The sequence below is a fragment of the Alligator sinensis genome, unplaced genomic scaffold (assembly GCF_000455745.1).
Source record: "Alligator sinensis unplaced genomic scaffold, ASM45574v1 scaffold1698_1, whole genome shotgun sequence".
NCBI lineage: Eukaryota > Metazoa > Chordata > Crocodylia > Alligatoridae > Alligator > Alligator sinensis.
In genome coordinates, this window is record NW_005843190.1 from 82,193 (window position 1) to 100,782 (window position 18,590).

The 18,590-nt window shown below is 41.9% G+C and overlaps 1 protein-coding gene across 1 annotated transcript in view; it reads right to left on the reverse strand.

Moving 5' to 3' along the window:
* Positions 1-18,579, reverse strand: part of SYBU (syntabulin) — a 58,017-nt gene extending 39,438 nt beyond the window's left edge. The window contains exon 1 of the mRNA XM_025194398.1: positions 18,437-18,579. The gene's annotated coding sequence lies outside the window, so the exon portion shown is untranslated. The remainder of the gene's footprint in view (positions 1-18,436) is intronic.
* Positions 18,580-18,590: the final 11 nt, after the last annotated feature.

The window sequence follows — 18,590 nt, forward strand, 5'->3', positions numbered from 1 at the left end:
AGATTCAGACATCTTATTATATTCCAAGCCATACAAACACTATAAACCTCCTAACAATAGAATGCAAAATAAAATGGGATACAGCTAAGACAAACTTCATATATTGTAATTTAAATCCATCTTGAATACTCTCATATACTGTGATATCCATAAGAAGGGACTTTTGAAGACTATATTACATAAAAAGACCTGAACCACTCTCTCACTGAAATACCCACCTGTCCCAGAGAACTGAGTCATTTGTTTGTTCTTTCCCATGGGTGAATAAAAGCTCAGCATTCATTTGCACTAGGAGTTTCCTTTTCATTATCTTCTAGAATAAAACTCCTTATCACCTGCTACAACATGGCACACAAAGATGTGCTTGTACCCAACTGAGTAACTGCACAATTAAATTTATGTAACCGCTGTCCACCTGCATCCAATTTATTGTTCTTTCTACAGTCTAGTCTGATCCTGTAGCAAGGATGGGCCAGAGAAGAAAGGCAGAAAGAAAATAAAAAGGGATAGTAAGGGCACAGTCAATCTACTTGAGCAAAGGGTGACAGGTACCACCCCAGAGGCAGATCAGAGAATTTTGGTCACAATTTCTTCCCTAAAAGGAAAGGTATTTTTATCCTTTTTTGCAAAGCTACTTCTTTTCCTTGTAAACCCAGCCAGTTATCCTGGCTGGTGAATACATCCTCTAATGCCTCTTTACTCAACCTCATGAATAAGTGGGTACTGCAAGAGTCACCATTCCCTCCCCACTGTAGGCAGAACTAGCCTCAGCAGCCTTACTTGGTTGAACAGGAGACTAAGACACCTCACTTGGGAAACTAAGACGACATCTAAAACTAGGAAAATGCAGTACTCCTTGGACAGCTGAATAAGAGCCTTAATTCTAGCCTGTAAGTAACAGTCAACAGCTCAGCTTAGTTCTGTGGGGCTTTTGCCAGCTTCTAGCAACAGCAGTGAGCCAGAAACAGAGCCAAATCTACCTTGGGATTTAGCTTCAAGGGCTACAGTGTTTGCATATGGCCTATTCCAGTCTAATATCTTGGACTGCTACAGAGAACAAGTTTTATTTTGGATGTGCATCTCCCTTTGACAATCTTGCATTTCCCACCTCGAGTTAGTTCATTCTAAGATAAAGAAACAGGGAAAAGACCTAATTCAGCCTTATAGGTCAACCCTCTGCGAATTCAAGATTCTGCCCTACAGTACATTATCTTGCTTTTTATTCTTATGCATATAAACTTCATAATTTAATACAAGGTGAATGAAGGCAATTTCCTCCAAGATCAATACCGGTTTCATCTGTTAATTAGTCCGCAGGTCTCACCAGTGTTCTTTTCCAAGTGAAAACCCAATGACCATACAGAAGTTATCTACCAGACCCTGACTCTGTTCTGCAGAAATAATCCTTATTTCAGCAATTCCTTTAGCTCTTTCCAGAAATGTTCTCTCCCTCTCGGTGTGTTAAGAAGGTAGATGCTATTTACTGGCCCCCCCCCCCCCCCCCCCCCCCCCCCGCCCCCCCCAGTGCCAAATTTCACTCACTGTACAGGTTATGTAAACTTTAACCTGCCTTTTTTTAGAACAAAGTGTATGCAAAAAATATTTGAATAAAGAAAACCTACTGTTAAATACCTCAGGGTTGATGAAAACTTGTGAAGATTTTAGTTTCAAACACACACATTTTAACTTTAAGAATTAAAACATTAAAAAAACCCTTATGTGTGTAACATCAACAACAAACCTAAGACATAAGAATAGAGATTAATATAGGAAAATCTGGAGAAAATGAATGCTTTGATTACCAGACAGCTAAAAAGGCCTCTGATATCACTCTTACATCCATACCCCTATTAAATTAATTTGTTTAAGCACTACAGTTTGCATTGTGACATGACATTTATCAAGAGAACAAAGTGAACTTGGCAGTAAGAACAATAAGTCTTCTCTAGTTTCATCATTTGTGAACTTTAGATATACCAATAATAATCAAGTCAGAGTTTTAGCTCAGCTGCAGGAAGTGAATGGTTTTATTGTACTTTTTCTTCTTGCAACTGTTTGTTATATATAACTAGGTATACACCTAAAACTTGTGCGCTAATTTACAGTCTACCCGTTAGTGTGGAAACATTTACCTCTATGCATTTTCTGAACCTAGTCCATGCTGCCAGAGATCCTTTTCCATGCATGCAAGTATCAAATGTACCTTTGGCTGCTGTCTTTTGAAGGATCAAAATGTACACTATCACCGAAAGGAGCAGCTGTACATGCAACAACACTGTCCATCATCAGGGGCTAGATAACCTCAGCTGTGTTACGGTATCTTTCTGCCAATTGGCTTGCAGCTGATCATCCCATCAAAAGAATGAAAGGCAAAGCAACACACACTGGAAAAAGTGTTGCTCAACTGCACTTTCCAAATCACCTACCCACCACCTGTGGAGGCAATCATGCCTCCTCCACATGTATAATTGAAGTCTTAATTTTAAAATGAAGCTGAATTCCCTGCAAAACAGAACTAGGAAACCTCAGTGGAATGTTTGGTGCACTAGAAAGACTGAAACTTGGCTGCACATCACACTGGTAGAGCCAACTTTCATCTCATACATATGCTCAGATGACCAGGCTGTTCAAAAGGTACGGAAGTACTCACTGCCAATGCAGTGTTTCTTTAGAACATTTCTTTTTTTTTTTAAAGGTAACTCTGACCATGACAGGGTATTTCTTTGTATACAGGTTTCTCTTAACCTTCCTGGCCATTCATTGGCAAGGAGAAGTGAAATATCTGAACTACCCAGAAACAGGAGAGGACAGGAGGCCCATTCTAGGGAGCTTTAATCAGGTAACTGATGTATATACATCCAAGAGAGGATTTATCTTCAATTACTGGAGAGAAAATGTGTATGTGTTATCTAGTCAGATAAGAACTGGTCTTATAACTCAGGGAGAATTTTGCCTGCAGAAAGAAAAGTAAAAGGTTTTGAACCATAGGACTTATTCCATACACAAATCTCGTTCAGGCATGTGCTCCAGCAAAGACAAAGCCTGAAAACCCCACTTTGGAAAGCACCACTGCTGACCTTGCGCCAATGTTTACTTTGCATAGGCACAGACAGATCATAAATATAATGTATCGCTTTCCTGGCTTTCTTAGCTGGACTTATATTCTCAGCTTTCAAAGTCCTCTTCTAAGAATGTTTTGTAAATAAATCTTTACTTTGAACATCAGCTGCATTCTGCTGGAATCCTGTCTCCAGCCACTGCCCCTCTGACCGGGGGGCACCTGCCAGTTCCACGTTCCAAAGCCACCTACAGGGATAGTGTCACATCCAATACAATGACAAGGGAGAGAGGCAATAAAATTATTCAGAATATTTTGGCTCAAGTTCAAATATTGAAAAAAATCTATGTATAAGCACAGACTTAGTTTGAATAATCATATGACTGTTGAGGAAACAGTAACTGATAAAAGTCATGGGTAATAGATTTGCAAGGTATCCCCCACCTTGGGCAGAGAACGGGCTCTCTTCCCTGGCTATAAGCCCTATCCACCTGTGCCTGCTTTGCACATTAACCCCAGAAATGAGGCCTGAGGATACCCTAGTGATGCCCCTAGCACCATACCCCAGGCCTGTGTGCTCAAAAGGCATGGTCTAGGGCACCCCAACAGCATCCTCATCGCTTTGTTTCTAGGCAGGAGAAGATAGGTTGAAGGGAGTATAAAGACACCGCAGATTGTAGGGCCAGAAGGGGCTATCCCATATCCACAGGTGAAGAATTCTCTCAGAAGCTGAATCAAAGCAAGTCTTGGATATCTGATTTTGTCTTAAAGTTCAAGTGATTCTCAATTTGCAATACTCCTACATTAGAAAGCTACTTCAAAGCTTAAATTCCCTCACAGCTTCTAAACTGTGCCCTATTTCAAGGTTGAATTTGTCCAGCTTCAGCATCCAGCCATATGATCTTGTTATACCATTAAAAGTTCAAAAAGACTTCATCTATCAGATGTTTTATCAGGTGGAGGTATCCATACACAGTGTTTCAATAAGCTGAATAGTTTGAGCACCTTAAGCATCACACTATCAGATGTATTTTCCAACACCTAGATTAATTTTTGTACATCTCCTTTACACTCTGAACTCCAGTATTTTCACATCCTTCTGGAAATGTGACTACTAGATTTGGACATGGTATTCTACAATAGCTCTTATCAATTCTCATCAATTCCAGGCAAGATCACATTCCTATTTTTCTACATCATATTCTCCTATCTGTATTTCCAAAAATCACATTAGTCCATTTAGCCACAGAAATATATTGACAGTATATGTTGAACTAGTTATCTATGATTATACTCAAGTCCTTTTCTGAGCTTACCAATGCACAATCTCCCTTCATGTATGTATAGCATGTATTTTCTGTTGTCACATTTACTGCTTTACACTCATTTTCACTGGTGTATTGTTTGCATTTATTTTCACTGCCATAAAAAGGTGTATGCTAATGAAATTTGCTAATGACACAAATTTGAGAGGAAGTCTCAACACTAAGGAAGATCCGAATATATTGGATGAATTGGATGACCTGAAGAACTGAAGGCCCATATTTACGCAATTCTAAGATGAGTTCCCCCCGCCTTAACATTTCTTGAACATGAGTGGCCAGAACTGAACTCTGCTTATAATTTTCCATGTATAGAAACTAATTTTTGGAGTGTCATCTTAAATTCATGGTTGTCATCGGTTTGAATAAATATGGTAAAAGAAATAGGATGAAATTTAATAGTATAAAGTTCAAGGTCATGCAACTTAAACTAATAACAGACATTTCTGCTGTAATATGAAAGCTTTTCTGTTGGGAATCAAGATAACAAATATTTGGGTGCCAGCTGGTCACAAGAGGTCTGTGATCCACCAGTGTGATGCAGGCATAAAGAGCCAAATACAATCATACCACAGATCAGGCAAGGTATTTCCATTAATGCTAATGCACAATGAACTGGTGAGACCTCGACTGTAATACTATGTTCAGTTTCATAGATTCATAGACATTAGGGTTGGAAGGGACCTCTTGCTAGGATAATTGAAAGAATGAAGAGTCTACCTTACAAGATGAGACTACAGGAGCTTGGTTTGTTTAGCTAGCTAAATGAGCATGTTTGCTCTTCATAAATAAAAAGGGAAACAGGGAGGGAGAAGAGCTCTTTAACAGATAATGTTGGTAAGAGAACAAATGGGCATAAACTGGGCATGAATAAATTTAGACTGGCAACTAGAAAAAAATTTCTATCAGAGGAGTTCTCAGAACAGCTTTCCAATATGAACAGTGAAGGCAAGAAATCCAATTGGTTACAAGATGGAGTTTGGCAAATTTATGAAAGACTGCAAGATGCAACTGCAGGGGACAGGATTAATTGAACCAGGGCCCCTTTCAGTCATATTTAGCTGTATGAAAATATTATTTTTTAACCTGACCATTTAACCACATGATTCAGGCTATACTGTAACAGTAACCTATCTTCCTTACTATTTACAATCCTATCAGTTTTTCAGTTATCTACAAACTTAACCAGCAAATATTTTATGCCACCACCTACAGCTTTATTAAAATTATTTTATAGCTTTGGACAAAGACCCAACCCCTCAGGGATTCTCCCAGTTAACAGTCCCACTCACTGATGTTTCACCATTATAACAACAGTTCGAGACCGCTCAGCGAGTTAGTTTTTCTCTTAGTGAGATCTGTCAAATGTGTGCTCTCTTAATTACATATATAATCTAAGTCTTCTAATCAAGAAGTCAGATGCCTGTGTCAAGTACCTTGCAAACATCCAGGTATATTGTATTAATACAGCCATTATAAACCAGATTTGTAATGCTGTCACAAAGAGGTGACAGGCCAGTTTGATAAGACTTGCTTTCCATAATATCATTTTCAGTGCCTGAATTATATGTGTAGCTCAAACTGACCATTTAACTATTTTGCCTAAGACTGACATCAGAATAACAGGTCTACAGCTTCCAGTTCTTCCCCTCAGTATGTTTTAAATCTTGGAATTCCACTGGCAGTCTTCCAGTTGTTTGGACTTCCCCAGTTTTCCAATATTTGTTAAAAGTCAGTATCAGAGGTTCAAAAACCTCCTCAGCTAACTCCCAAGTTATCCAGACCTGTTGCTTTGAAAATGTTTAGATTTCGCAGATGCTACCTTACATCCTCCTATGGAACAGATGCGATCCACAACATCACGTGGAAGCATTTTATATCTATATACCCTCATGCTTCATTCATTCATTCATCTAAAAAAACAAAGCAAAACAGAACAGATGTATCCACTGAACATTATTTCCTTTTCAATACTGCTATAATTTTACCATCTGCGTTTAGCAATGGACTTGTGCCTGACTTTTCTGTTGCTAATATTTTTAAAGGTTTTTTATGGTCTTTAACCATTTTTTGTTGTTGGCATTTCATTGATTGATTTAGCCTCCCTACTCAGTTGTCTAAATCTTTAAATTTGTAACTTAAAATCATTGCTATTAACTTCTACTTTTTTCCATTCCCTTTATATGGATTTTTTAAATATTCCATCACGGCTTTCCCATCTTCTTTTTAACAAAGAGCCTTCTTGCTTCAGACTATAAAATGATCAGTGGAGTACAGGAAGGAATTTTCTCCCACACATATGCACTGTCTACAGCACTGCAAAGCTAACTGTACACTAAGATTAGGCTTATTAGGAAAGGAAGGGGACAGCTGCCTTCTAAAGCATCAGGTGCCGGTTGTAGCCAATATAAATATATGACTGTATTACTTCTAAGACATAAGATAGTGACAAAGATGCTATCAATACAATTATAGTAATTCCCATAAGAAAGAAGGGCAACAGAGTGGCTAACAGCTGATGGATACTTTACACTATATTTTTTTTTATTAAATGAGTATGTTATCCTGGGCCTTGAGATGGCCTCAGGGGGGACTCAGCAGTGTGTGCGCCGCTGCCGGCACTTGCACCACCGTCACACCGCAGGCACTTCCACCAGTCTCCCACCCCCCATTCCTCAGCTGACTGCTTGGGGACCCCCACCCCCAGTTGCCAATCAGCCAGTGTGGGGGGATCTCCCCCTTGCCCCACTTGCCTGGCCGCTGGCAGACTCGTCTGGCCACCGAGGGTACACTGACCCAAAACGGTTCAAAACCCCTATACAAAACTCCAAAATTCCAAAGCAATGCAGCCAGCCACACCTATTCCCACACTCCACAATACAGCACAAATTACTGATTGACTGTGAACAGCCTAGGTCATCTGCTAACTGAAAATAGCATTCTCCAACAAAAAATTATATTAAGATTGAGATGCATTAATAGTATCCGGTAACATTCAGCATAACTAGTTCAGAATCACAAATGATAATAGAAAGTGTTGCACACTGGCGACATGTCGGGGACGTACGCAGGTGCACGTGCACCCCCTGAAGTTGGTGGTGCACCCCCTGACAGAAGTGCCGCTGACACTGCCAGCAGTTCCTGTGGGCAGTCGCCGCTTGCCAACCCCACCCCTTGCCGCTGACACCACCACGGCTGCCTGTAGGAGGTCCCTGATTGCCACCGCCATGCCCCGGCTGCTGCCCTCACTGATGCCGCCTGTGGGTGGTCACAGTGCCCCACCAGACTCCAGGGGCATGTGTAATTCATGGTGCTGCACCAAAATAAATCAAAAGGAGTATGCAGCATGATATCTGTAGGACCTCAGCTCCTGATATTTGTATTATAAAAGCCTAGCTACCACTTGGTTCTATTCGAGTAGCAGTATTTAATGCTGTTTTGCAGGAAGTCTTCCTTTATCCCATCTGAATGTTTGCCCTGCAAGCACGGTTAAAGTAGTTCTGGGAAACCATATGGATAAAGACTGTATAATTGTGGTCTACCGGCTCTGTCATTATACTTAAAACATAAGTAACAGTATTAATATTGCAACATGAAAAGGATCCAGGCAGTAGTAGTAAAAATATCAATGAAAAATACTAATGTGATACTATAAGGAAATGGGGCATATGAAATAACATACATCCCAGAGGTCTCAATATAATGTTATGAAATATATACACATATATTTACATCCTGGTGAAACATTATATATAATTATAAATATATATAATTATAAACATTATATATAATTCCAATGATCTGCAAAAAGGGGAAAAGAGCATGAAACTAATGTCCTGAGCTGCCTTTAGATCCTTTTAAGGGTGCTATACAACAGCAGCACCATTAGGTGTGCAAATGCCTACACACAATTCACAAGATTTAAAAAAAGGAGTTGGTAGTATCACAACAATTCTGATCTGCTGTGGTATTTCTGAATTCTTTGCAGCAGACAATTGCTCTGTTATTTTTCCATGGCCAAGAAATGAGTGAAAGTTAGGAGCTGGCATTATCTGAGATGTATCTTGAAGCACAAGAGGTACTTAAGAACCACTACTCTAAGGCAGGACTTGACAACCTACAGCACCTGGGCCACATCTGGTCCATGAAACCATTTAATCTGGCCTGTGGACATAGGGCTTCAGTGGCATTCAGCGGTGGAGGGCTTCAGCAGCAGTTGCTTTCCCCTGCTGCTGCAGGGAAAAAATATTGGTAGTGGGCATTTTTCCTGTGTCACTGCTAGGAAAAGTAGTGGCAACAACAGCTAGGTCCTAGAGCCTACCTCCCCACCCAAACTGAGTCAATCCAGCCTGCACATGGATGTGTCTTGAAGGCTTGGAATGAGAAGGTTGCATTATACCTTCTCTACTTCCAAATCTTGCAAGAAATACAACAAAAGGTTGTCTGGGGAAGTTCCCATAAGCAGGATTTCAAAGAGGCAGCCATTTGTGGATTCCCTGGCAGCATGACTACACTGAAACCTGGAGTGCTCAGGAACCCATGTGGACTAGGGCTGTGTGAAGCTTCAGTCCCTGATTTAGTGGCCAAATCTCCGAATCGAATCGGAACCCTAAGAATCGATTTGGAAAGATTCAGAAAAATTCGGACATAGACACAGCTTTAAATGTTTTTTCTACATACCTCAAGGTACCAGGCAGCTTGTGAGTGCTGCGATGCTGGGGCACATGGAGTGTCCCACAGAAGCGCGGGGGGCTCCCCAGCACACACAGCAGCAGACCCAGAAGTGGACCAGAAGCACTTCCAATCCACTTCTGGGTCTGCCAGAGAGCATGCTGGGGGGCTCCCTCGTGCCCCCCTGGCTCACCAACTGGTGCCCCCTGGGTCTGGGGGGGACACCCGGGTTCTCCCTGTAGTTAATCACTGAGCTGGGACGGTGCAGGGGAGCCCCCCAGCGTGTTCCCTAGTGGACCCGGAAGTGGACCAGAAGTACATCCAGTCCACTTCCAGGTTCACCACCAAGCACATGGGTCCCCCACTCCACCACCCCATGCTCCTGTGGGAAGCTCCATCTGCCCCAGCATCGCAGCATTCACAGGCTGCACTGGTACCTCGAGGTATGTAGAAAAAACAGTTAAAGCTGTGTCTATGTCCGAATCACTGATTCTCCCAACCAGCATTGAATCTTCAGATTCGGATTGACCCGAATCGAATCGGGGACAGTGATCTGAATCAACAAATTGAATCACTGTCTTTGATTTGGGCTGAATCCAAATCCAAATCGAATAGGGCCCACGTCGCACACCCCTAACGTGGAGCACAAAGATCCCAAAAAGGCTGTACTGTCCCATCTAGTACTTTCCCAACTAGTCTTTTGGTCTAGATAGGGTTGATCCTTTCTTGAGCATGGAGTTGGCTAGACATGGAACCCTTTCATATCACTTCTGTTGCTGTAGAGCCCCTACCCATGGCTCTGCGGGCCATGTGAGCCGACATGGAACCAGGCAGCCTGGACTGGCAATGGCAGCCCACCACCTCCTGGCCTGCTCCACCATTACCCTTAATCTCTTTGCAGAATCTCAGTGACAATATTTGAAAACCACTGGGATAGATGATCTCACGAGATGCCTTCTGGGCCTATTTTTCTATGATACTGCTTCAAAATTGTTTTTATGCCTATTTGTATACTCGCTTTGGGGCCCGTTAAACATCCCTATGCAAGACTACCAATCACTGCATACTTCCACTCCCAGAAACATCTTATGAAAGTGGATAGTAAAGACAAAGTTGTACTTTAAGACATGGGACAACACAGCTGTGCCACCAGGAGTGTGAAATTCCATTGGATGTCAATTTATCAGTATCAAGACATGATACTCGGCTTGACAGCAGAATTTGTTTTTAAAATATCACAGTATTGCCATGCTTCTCTTCATCACTCTTCATTCAGCAGCACAGAGATCTTCTAATTAGGGAAGAGGTTTTTCTCATTCTGTTAAGTCTTGCCATGTTTGTCCTGAGGCCTGCCAAGGTTCAGCTCCATAAGAAAATCAAATTAAAGATTTCAAAAACCAAATGTCTTAGATTTGGTATTTTTATGGAAAGATACAAATATAACACTTAGATTTGAGTGTTTAAGTCATTATTGTTATCATCATATGTATTTAGAGGTGACAAACAGCGCTCTCCCATGGATAAGGTGCCAGCTGCTCCTCTCTTAGGATATGATCCAAAGCCCAGTAACATCAATGGGAGTCTTTCCACTGACTTTGGTAAACTCTGGATCAAGCTCTCAAGGCTCACAGTGCTGAGTGATAAATATAACAGGTGACACAGACATGAAAAAGGTCAAATGTCTTGGCTTCCAAGCTGTAGTATGGTACAGGGTACAAGGACATTCACTTAGTATGATGGAACCATGGAGCTAAAAAGAAATCACCAAAAATGACAGGCAAACAGCAGACTGCACTTAATATTTAGGGAGTTTTCTAACCATCACATTTAAACACCACTTCCTTAAACAATACAGAAAAAGTAGGACAGTTGTTTACAAGTAACTGCATACAAAAATGCCCTAGCAGGGAAATCTCCAAGCAAACAGCACTGAAAAACAGAAATGTGGGGCTAAGTGCTGCCTTGGCATAAAAGCCACAAGCACAGCTAAAAACAAAATTTGGCTCTAGATACAGAAAAAATGAAGGTTATGATATTCACTACATTGCATGGGGGCATAGAGTGCAATATATTTCATGAATAAATATGCACAGCTTGAGAAGGACTCTACTTTAGATGTTAGAGATCAAACAAATGGTATAAAGAATGATTATTAAAATGGGAAATTTGCCTTTGACAGCAATTTCAAGCATGTTTCTCTGATGCAATAAATGACAATAAAAGAATATATGAATGAACCAGCAATAAGAAACCATTCTAACAAAACAGTTCTTCTTTTAAAATGAGATATTAGAAGTAGGGTACCTTACCATTTGCCCAACAACAAACTAATTAAGGAGACTTGCATTTAATCTCTGCATTACAGACTCACTGATACAGTGAGTGCAATTTTCTCTTTCTAGCCTTCTTCCACCTCAGAAACATGTATTTAAAGCATGCATAATAAATAGTTGGCCTTTCTGGGTAGCTTTCTTAATTATAAAATTTACCTCCCTTTTCCAGCATGAAATTATGTACTGAACCATGATAGAAAGTACAGCACAGTAACTGCTTCAGATTATTGAAGATATATCTTTTGTGCACATGGACAGATCCCCAGATTTAGTGATCTGCAACTAGCAATAAACAAGGCATATTCAAATTGATTTTAATAAAATACAGATACATAGCATGTTTGGTTCTCTCACAGCTTAATACTCCCTTAACCTCTCTGGCTAGGGACAAAGATTATGCATAAACTGGTTTAAGTGATCAGAAACTCATTTAAACCTGTAACTGAACAAATGTTCAGTGCACATAAACCAGCTTGAAAATGGCTGAAACCAGTTGGAGATAAACCTGATTGAATGTAGTATCAGACTTAACCGATTTGGGTAAAACTGGTTTATGCAATGTCTGTCCCAGACCCCTTGCTTATTTAAGTTAAACCAGACTCCCCCAGCATCCTGACATGCTCTCTGGGCTGGGCATGGCTCTCTGCTCCACAGCAGGGCTGGTCCCTCCTCTCTGCTCCCTCTGGAGCTCTGCACAGACTGAAGGCATCTGCCTAGCTTCTCCCTCTCCCCTCCCCATTCCCTACTAAGCAGGGATTTCCTGGTCCCTTCTGCCTTACACAGACACCTCTCAGCATTAGCTAGCAGACCATATGCTGGCTACGGTCCATGTTGTGACAGACAGGACAAAGGCAGAATCAACAAGTAGCCAGTAATGTCCCTCTGTTGTTTTCTTAATGAAGGAATAAACACTGTGTTCTCAATTCCAGGCTGTGCTGGTCGGGGGGGGAAACAGGACCCCTTCCTAATCAGAGCATCTTGGCCATCCCCCCTCAGCTCAACACCGTGGATGGGAAAGGAGGGCTGTTCTAGCACCCCCCAACTTCTAACCTGAGCCATTGCAGGCATGTGCCTGAATTTCTGGGATGTCTGTGCAGTTACAAACTGATTCAGCCTAGCCAGGTTAGACTGACCTGCAAAGATTGAAGCAATTCAGGCTCAGGCTTTTTGAATGTCTGTCCCCAGCCTTTATCAACAACTAGCTCAATTAGTAAAATAGTCTCCAAATTCAAGTGAAGCTCAAGTTATTCATGGTATATATGGTAACAGAACTTCCTGCTGCAAAGAGAGTGAATTTACAATGCAAATGCACATTCTGAATACATTTCTTGATCTATGAATGCAAAACAAGAAAGAGAAAAAAAAGTAAGCTTGCTTTATGTTCATGAATGAAGTGAGGGAGAAGAAAATATTGAAAACAGAAGCAACGTTTTCAAAAAGAGAAGCCTAAAGATAGGCTCCAAACTCCAATTTTTGAAAATTTTGGCTGAAATTTTCTAAGTAACAAATATTCATGTATTATAACCTCTGCTTGTCATATGACTTTAGGACTAGGAATACTATTTGTCCTAATTTAGAAGAGGAAACTGCAGGTGAGACTAACAGCCAGAGGAATGCTTCACTATCAAAACAAAACAGCTTCTCTGGCTCACACAGTCCATTACTACAACTGATTATTAAATACAGAAGTGATTCTTTTATGGCTACAGCACCTCAGCACAGCTAGCTAGCTGTTTCAGCACTGTTTCTAGTTACCTAATAAATTTGATTCCATACCACAATAGATACAAAGATGAAGAAAAATTTAGTACCACCACACATGTAAAATTAAAAAAGGCTTTCAGAAAGTTTTCAAGGAGTTAAAGAGTAAGTTAAAGAGGAGTTAAAGCCCCAAACTGACCCGCTAGCCAAATGGAAGTCTACATACACTACCAAATTTAGCTACTCTCAGCAAAACAGTGCCTTCAATCTGTAAAGAAATCCCCTTGATATCAAAAGGTGTTGCACACAAGAATAAAGGAGAACATTCCACCCTAAGTATGTTATCGTCTATGAGACAAATACTGTAACTGGAATTGCCAAAGAAGAATTTAAATTAGTCTCTTTTTTTGAGGAAGCTGCAGAAACAGGACTATAAATTGGATGGCTGGTGAAGTTTAAAACGTGTATTTCCCTCCTGATTGACAAGGTGAGTCTGGGGAGCAGTTTCAAAATCAAACTCAGTGCAACTTATAAGGAAAACATGCATGACATGGGGAAATACTCAGTAGCAACTTAGCCAGATGATGTTGCTGGGAGAATGTTTTTCACAGCTTGACATCTGAGTCCTATGGCTGACATCCAAACCAAGGAGGGCAGCGTTAAGGGAAAAGAAATACTTTGATGTCAAATGGCAACCAGCACTGACTGAAGCCCATAAAACTTTTCTATAGGGAGTATGCACTGTAAATATTGATAAAGACATGTGCATTTTCTAATCTATTATTAGTATCCAAAAAGCATTTGGCAAAAAGGAAAGTATGTTTTAATACATCTTTAACCTGAAACTGAGTTGATAAGATTAGTGAGTACTGTCACACCATACCTTTGTACTCACAAAAACAAAACAGAAACCAATACAACCAATAACTTATGCTAATTATATTACATTTCGAGTAAATTGAAGAACATGTATTAAGTTCCTTGATAACATCTTTTCTAGTCTATATTAAAACTGAGGGGTAACATCACCCCACGTTATAACTGAGTTCAAGCAGAACAAATGCTTCTCTCTCAGTGCACAGTGTAAGAAACAAAATTAAGTGCTTTTATCCTCCTGTTGAGTGATATTTCTTTCCCTGTCACCTGCTTCAAGCTTGCAGCACCATTAGTGTTCCCAAAGGTTCTGATCCCTTTTATTTTCTGTCCACTGCCAGCCTGAAACAACATTAGCGTGCCCCAAAAGGCACCGCGGCTGTCAATTAGGGAGGGAAGACCTTGAAGCCTACTGGTATGCATCGGGGCTGATGTAAACAGACAAGGAATTTTAACAGACTCAGAAGCTCTGGGGAAGAACACAGGAAATCTGAAATTCAGAGTGGGCTGGGGAAAACAATCAGTTCTATTAGGGGAAGAAAAGAGGAGGAGTCTATATATTATATGAATCCCATGTCAATAAGGGAAAAGTTAAGGTAGATAGCCACTTTTCAAGGTAAAGGCTGAGGGGAAAGGAATTATTCCAGCTGTTGATTCATGCTCAGCTATGCTTACACAGTTAGGTAATTTTCTTTTTTTTGGATGCATGTAATGGTGATTACAGAGGGGAGGGTTCTTGATCTTTACTTCAATGCTCACAAGTTTTTTTTACTACCATAAGGTCATCTTCCTGATGATCTGTCCCACCTCTTTGGATGTTATCATGTTGCATTTTATCATCATGGCTGTGCAGGTCACTTGACAGTTTGAAGGTTTCAGATCCCTACCCAAAGTTCCTGACAATCCAAATGAGTCATACCATGAACAAAAGACAAGGAGGATGAGGTAGATAAGTGTCACAAGATGTGTACTTATTGTTAAAGACATGTACGTTTCCTTATCTATTTTTATTGTCCAAAAAGCATTTGGCGAAAAGGAAAGTATGTTTCAATATATCTTTAACCTTTAAATAGCATGGAGAAAAAGGCTCCTCATCTTACATTTGCATACAAGGAACCCTCATTAAATACATTGGCTATCATTAAACTGTTGCCAAAAACAGCATGTGCTCAGTCATGGGAACCAACTATGAAGCTGATGAAATGCAGGCAACATTGAGTGTGATTATACAACATATGGCCCATAGTGAGGAAACATGCCGATAGGAACCATGTTTTTGGCTTTAAAAAAAAAACAGGCTGGCGTTCACTCCACAGGGAACTGGCATCAGGCCTGGAGTTACCAGGAAATATCAGGTCAGCACCAGGAGGATCAGAGCCAGTCCTAACACCCTTCCTTGGTGCCAAAAATGCTTGATCTTAGCCAAAAAGCCAAGATGCTGGTGGGAACCTACCACTTTTTTTTTTTTTGAGGGGGGGGAGGGGGGATTGTTTTATGTTCTGGGTCAAATTAGCCAGATCAAGTCTGAATCCTTTTGATTAAGCAAAGCTCAGTCGTTCAAACACCGTATGTGGGGCTGGAAGCAGCAAGTATCCTCCACCCCAGACTTTTCAGCTTGCAGTGTCAGATGCTTCCAAACCCATTGGCAGGCATCCTATGTGCAGGCCCAAGTCTGCAGGCTTCGGGTTCGGATGCCACCAAGCCTCACTTGCCCTCAGCCAATGGCCTCAGGAGCAAGCTAGGGAGGAGTCCCGCATTTTCATAAAGTAGGTGTGTAGCCAAGATCCTCCCACTGGAAACTGGCCAGTGGGAAGCTAATTACAAGACTCGCAGAGCATTTGGACAAGGGTGCGCCCTCTGCTACACAATGTCACTGAAATCCAGCTTGGCTTGGGTGCCACGCCACTGCAGTGATGATTACACTTGTTCTTAGCCCATGAAGGCGGAGAACCTACCACAAGGATAGGTTAGTACAGCCCATCTGAATAAGACATATGATAGCGCCCATTGAGCACAATCACATTCAGCACCAACTCTTTTTAAAGTTATTGTGAACCACTGCATTGCATACATGTCAACTTCCACAGCTGAACTGCACCTTTCTTGCTCTTTTCGAGTGATTCCTGCTTCTTCACCAGCCTTAAATATCTGGGAAACATTACCAAGCAAGACTAGCAGGTCACCCAGAATCCCTCTTCTGCCTCCTCTCTCAGCCTGTCACATAATTAGTGTGGTCCCACCTTCCATGAAGTGAAGCAAGACCAGGTTGCCCTATACTTTGCATATCAATTATTGGAAAATCCCATTACAAGAAAATCCCAGTTCCAGTCATGAGGGGGATGGGTGCTAATTAGCACATGGATCCTTTGTGAGGGGTATCCAGAAAACACATATATTGAGCAGTGGTGAGCTGTGGGGTCACCATGTCTGGAAATGCTGTTGACTCTGGTGAGGCCCAGTCCAATGAAGTATGTGGTAAGTCACAATATTTGGACTAATATTATGCATAGTTTGTATTCTGTATAAGTAGTTGTGAACATGCTCCTTAAAATATGCTTATGGTGTACCTGTGCTAAAACTTACAGCCATTTCAAAACAGGAAAAATACATTAACTTTGGATGAGCTAAGTCTATGGGTATTATATGCAAGTTGCTACTGCTACATGTTTTTCAAAGTCAGTTTTTTCCAATTTGCTCCTCGCTTCCATCCACTCAGGGCGAGCAAGGTCTGATGGTAAGGAGGAGAGGAAGGGGCTCTGGGGGTATGGCATGAAACAGCTGTAGAGATGCCAGCGGGGAACAACAAAAAGCATTGAAATGAACCAGTATAGACTGTATAGAGGAAACAAGAGCTTACTAGAGATAAGGAATGGTCATCAAAAGATGTGCAGAATCTTAACAGGAAATCAAGGAGTTTGAAAATTATAGTTTTGAATATCACTATGAGAGTTGGCTTAGCAATGCCAAAATATGAGATCGTTCTGTGTGTGTGTGTGTGTGTGTGTGTCTACATCTATAGATATAGATATATAGACATATATTGAAGGCAATAAAATCTACCAATTGGCCTCAAGAAGAAGAAGAGGAGGATCTTCCTCTAGCGTGTTGAATAGACTCGAAAAATGAAATCCAGCTGGGAGAGCACTAGGGCATGGACAAAAGTTCTAACCCCAAGGGACAATTCTGTAGATAGTATAATACAAATGTACTTCCAAGAAAACAATTCAAAACGAAGCACTGCAGTAGGAAATTCTCTGAAGCCACCCCTATATTCTGTTTACAGTGTCTCATGAGGACATACGTAAACAGAAAATCATATGAGCATACAACAGGACAATCCAAAAGTAATGGGAAAAAGATTTCCATGTACTTCCACACTTTTAAAAATTAAAAGTAAGCTAATGGGTCACTCCACTGAGTCTGAGGTCTGAAATACATCGTGCTGAAACAGATGTGGATATTGCAAGGATTCTCAACCTTTTTAGACCCAAGGTACGTCTCCCACTGCACTGACAGGAACATTCACAGACTTGACGGTTCTGGACTCTGAGGTCTGCTCAATTCTACGGCTCGAACAATAAGTCAGAGACCTGGTTTCAAATTTTCCATGTTAGAAAGGGCTATATTAAGATATTTCAAACAACCTCAAGAGGCAGCGGTAGGAAATGACAAACACATCTGGTTTATTTCTGGTAAGTCATTTAGCTCCTGCACTTTCTGTGGGTCCAGCATCTCCTATGTACACCCTACGTTTTGCTAAACACTCCAGAAGTAAGAGCAGCCTCTTGACCTATCATCTTTGGAAATTAGGCTTTTTTCCAACCAAGTTCATTTCCTCTGGATATTGAAGACTGCAGCCACCACTTCTCCACCCACGCTGCTATATGGCTATTGATTCCATGGAGCATTCCCCAGATGGATCAATGTTGAGTTTTGTATAAAAAAATAAAATAAAAACCTGATCCCAGCCCATGACCTCAGCCTGCCATCCCCAGGGGCCGCTAGCCCGCCTGCTTCCCAGCGTGGATCCTCTGCTTTCCAGCAGTTTGCCAAGGCTGCCTTTCCCCAGGGCCTCTTTCCCCCTCTGAATGCTGATCTACCAGGCTGCTCTGTGCCAATGGAGGTGTCAGCTCCATTGGGGGATAGGATAGAAAACTTTTGAAGTGGGGGACAGGAGAGAAAAAGCGGGGGATAGGGTAGAAGTGGGGGATAGGATAGGATAGAAAAGCCACTCCGGCCTGAAATGGAAACACACAGGGTCACTTACCACCTGCTGCAGACAAACCAACGCAGGGGGATGTCTGTGCGGGCAGCAGGCTCTCTGCGCACCAAGCCCCTATGGGTGCGCCTGAGGCTCAGCAGGCACGGACAGTCCCACCCCAGCCCCGTGGTGCCCGCCAGGCCGAGCCATGGGCCACCCGGGCTGCGGCGTGCGGGGGCATCCATCTCCCGCGGCCTCCCCCCCGCGCCGCCCCTACCTGAGCAGAAGCTGTTGCTGCTGATGGTCCTGGCGGAGCCCCCCGAGGAGCTGCGCGGGTTGAAGTCTCTGCTCTCCTCCTCCGAGAAGGGCGACTCGGAGGCCGGCGACACCTTGTGCAGCGGCGGGGGGGGCAGCGGGGGGCGGCCGGGCCG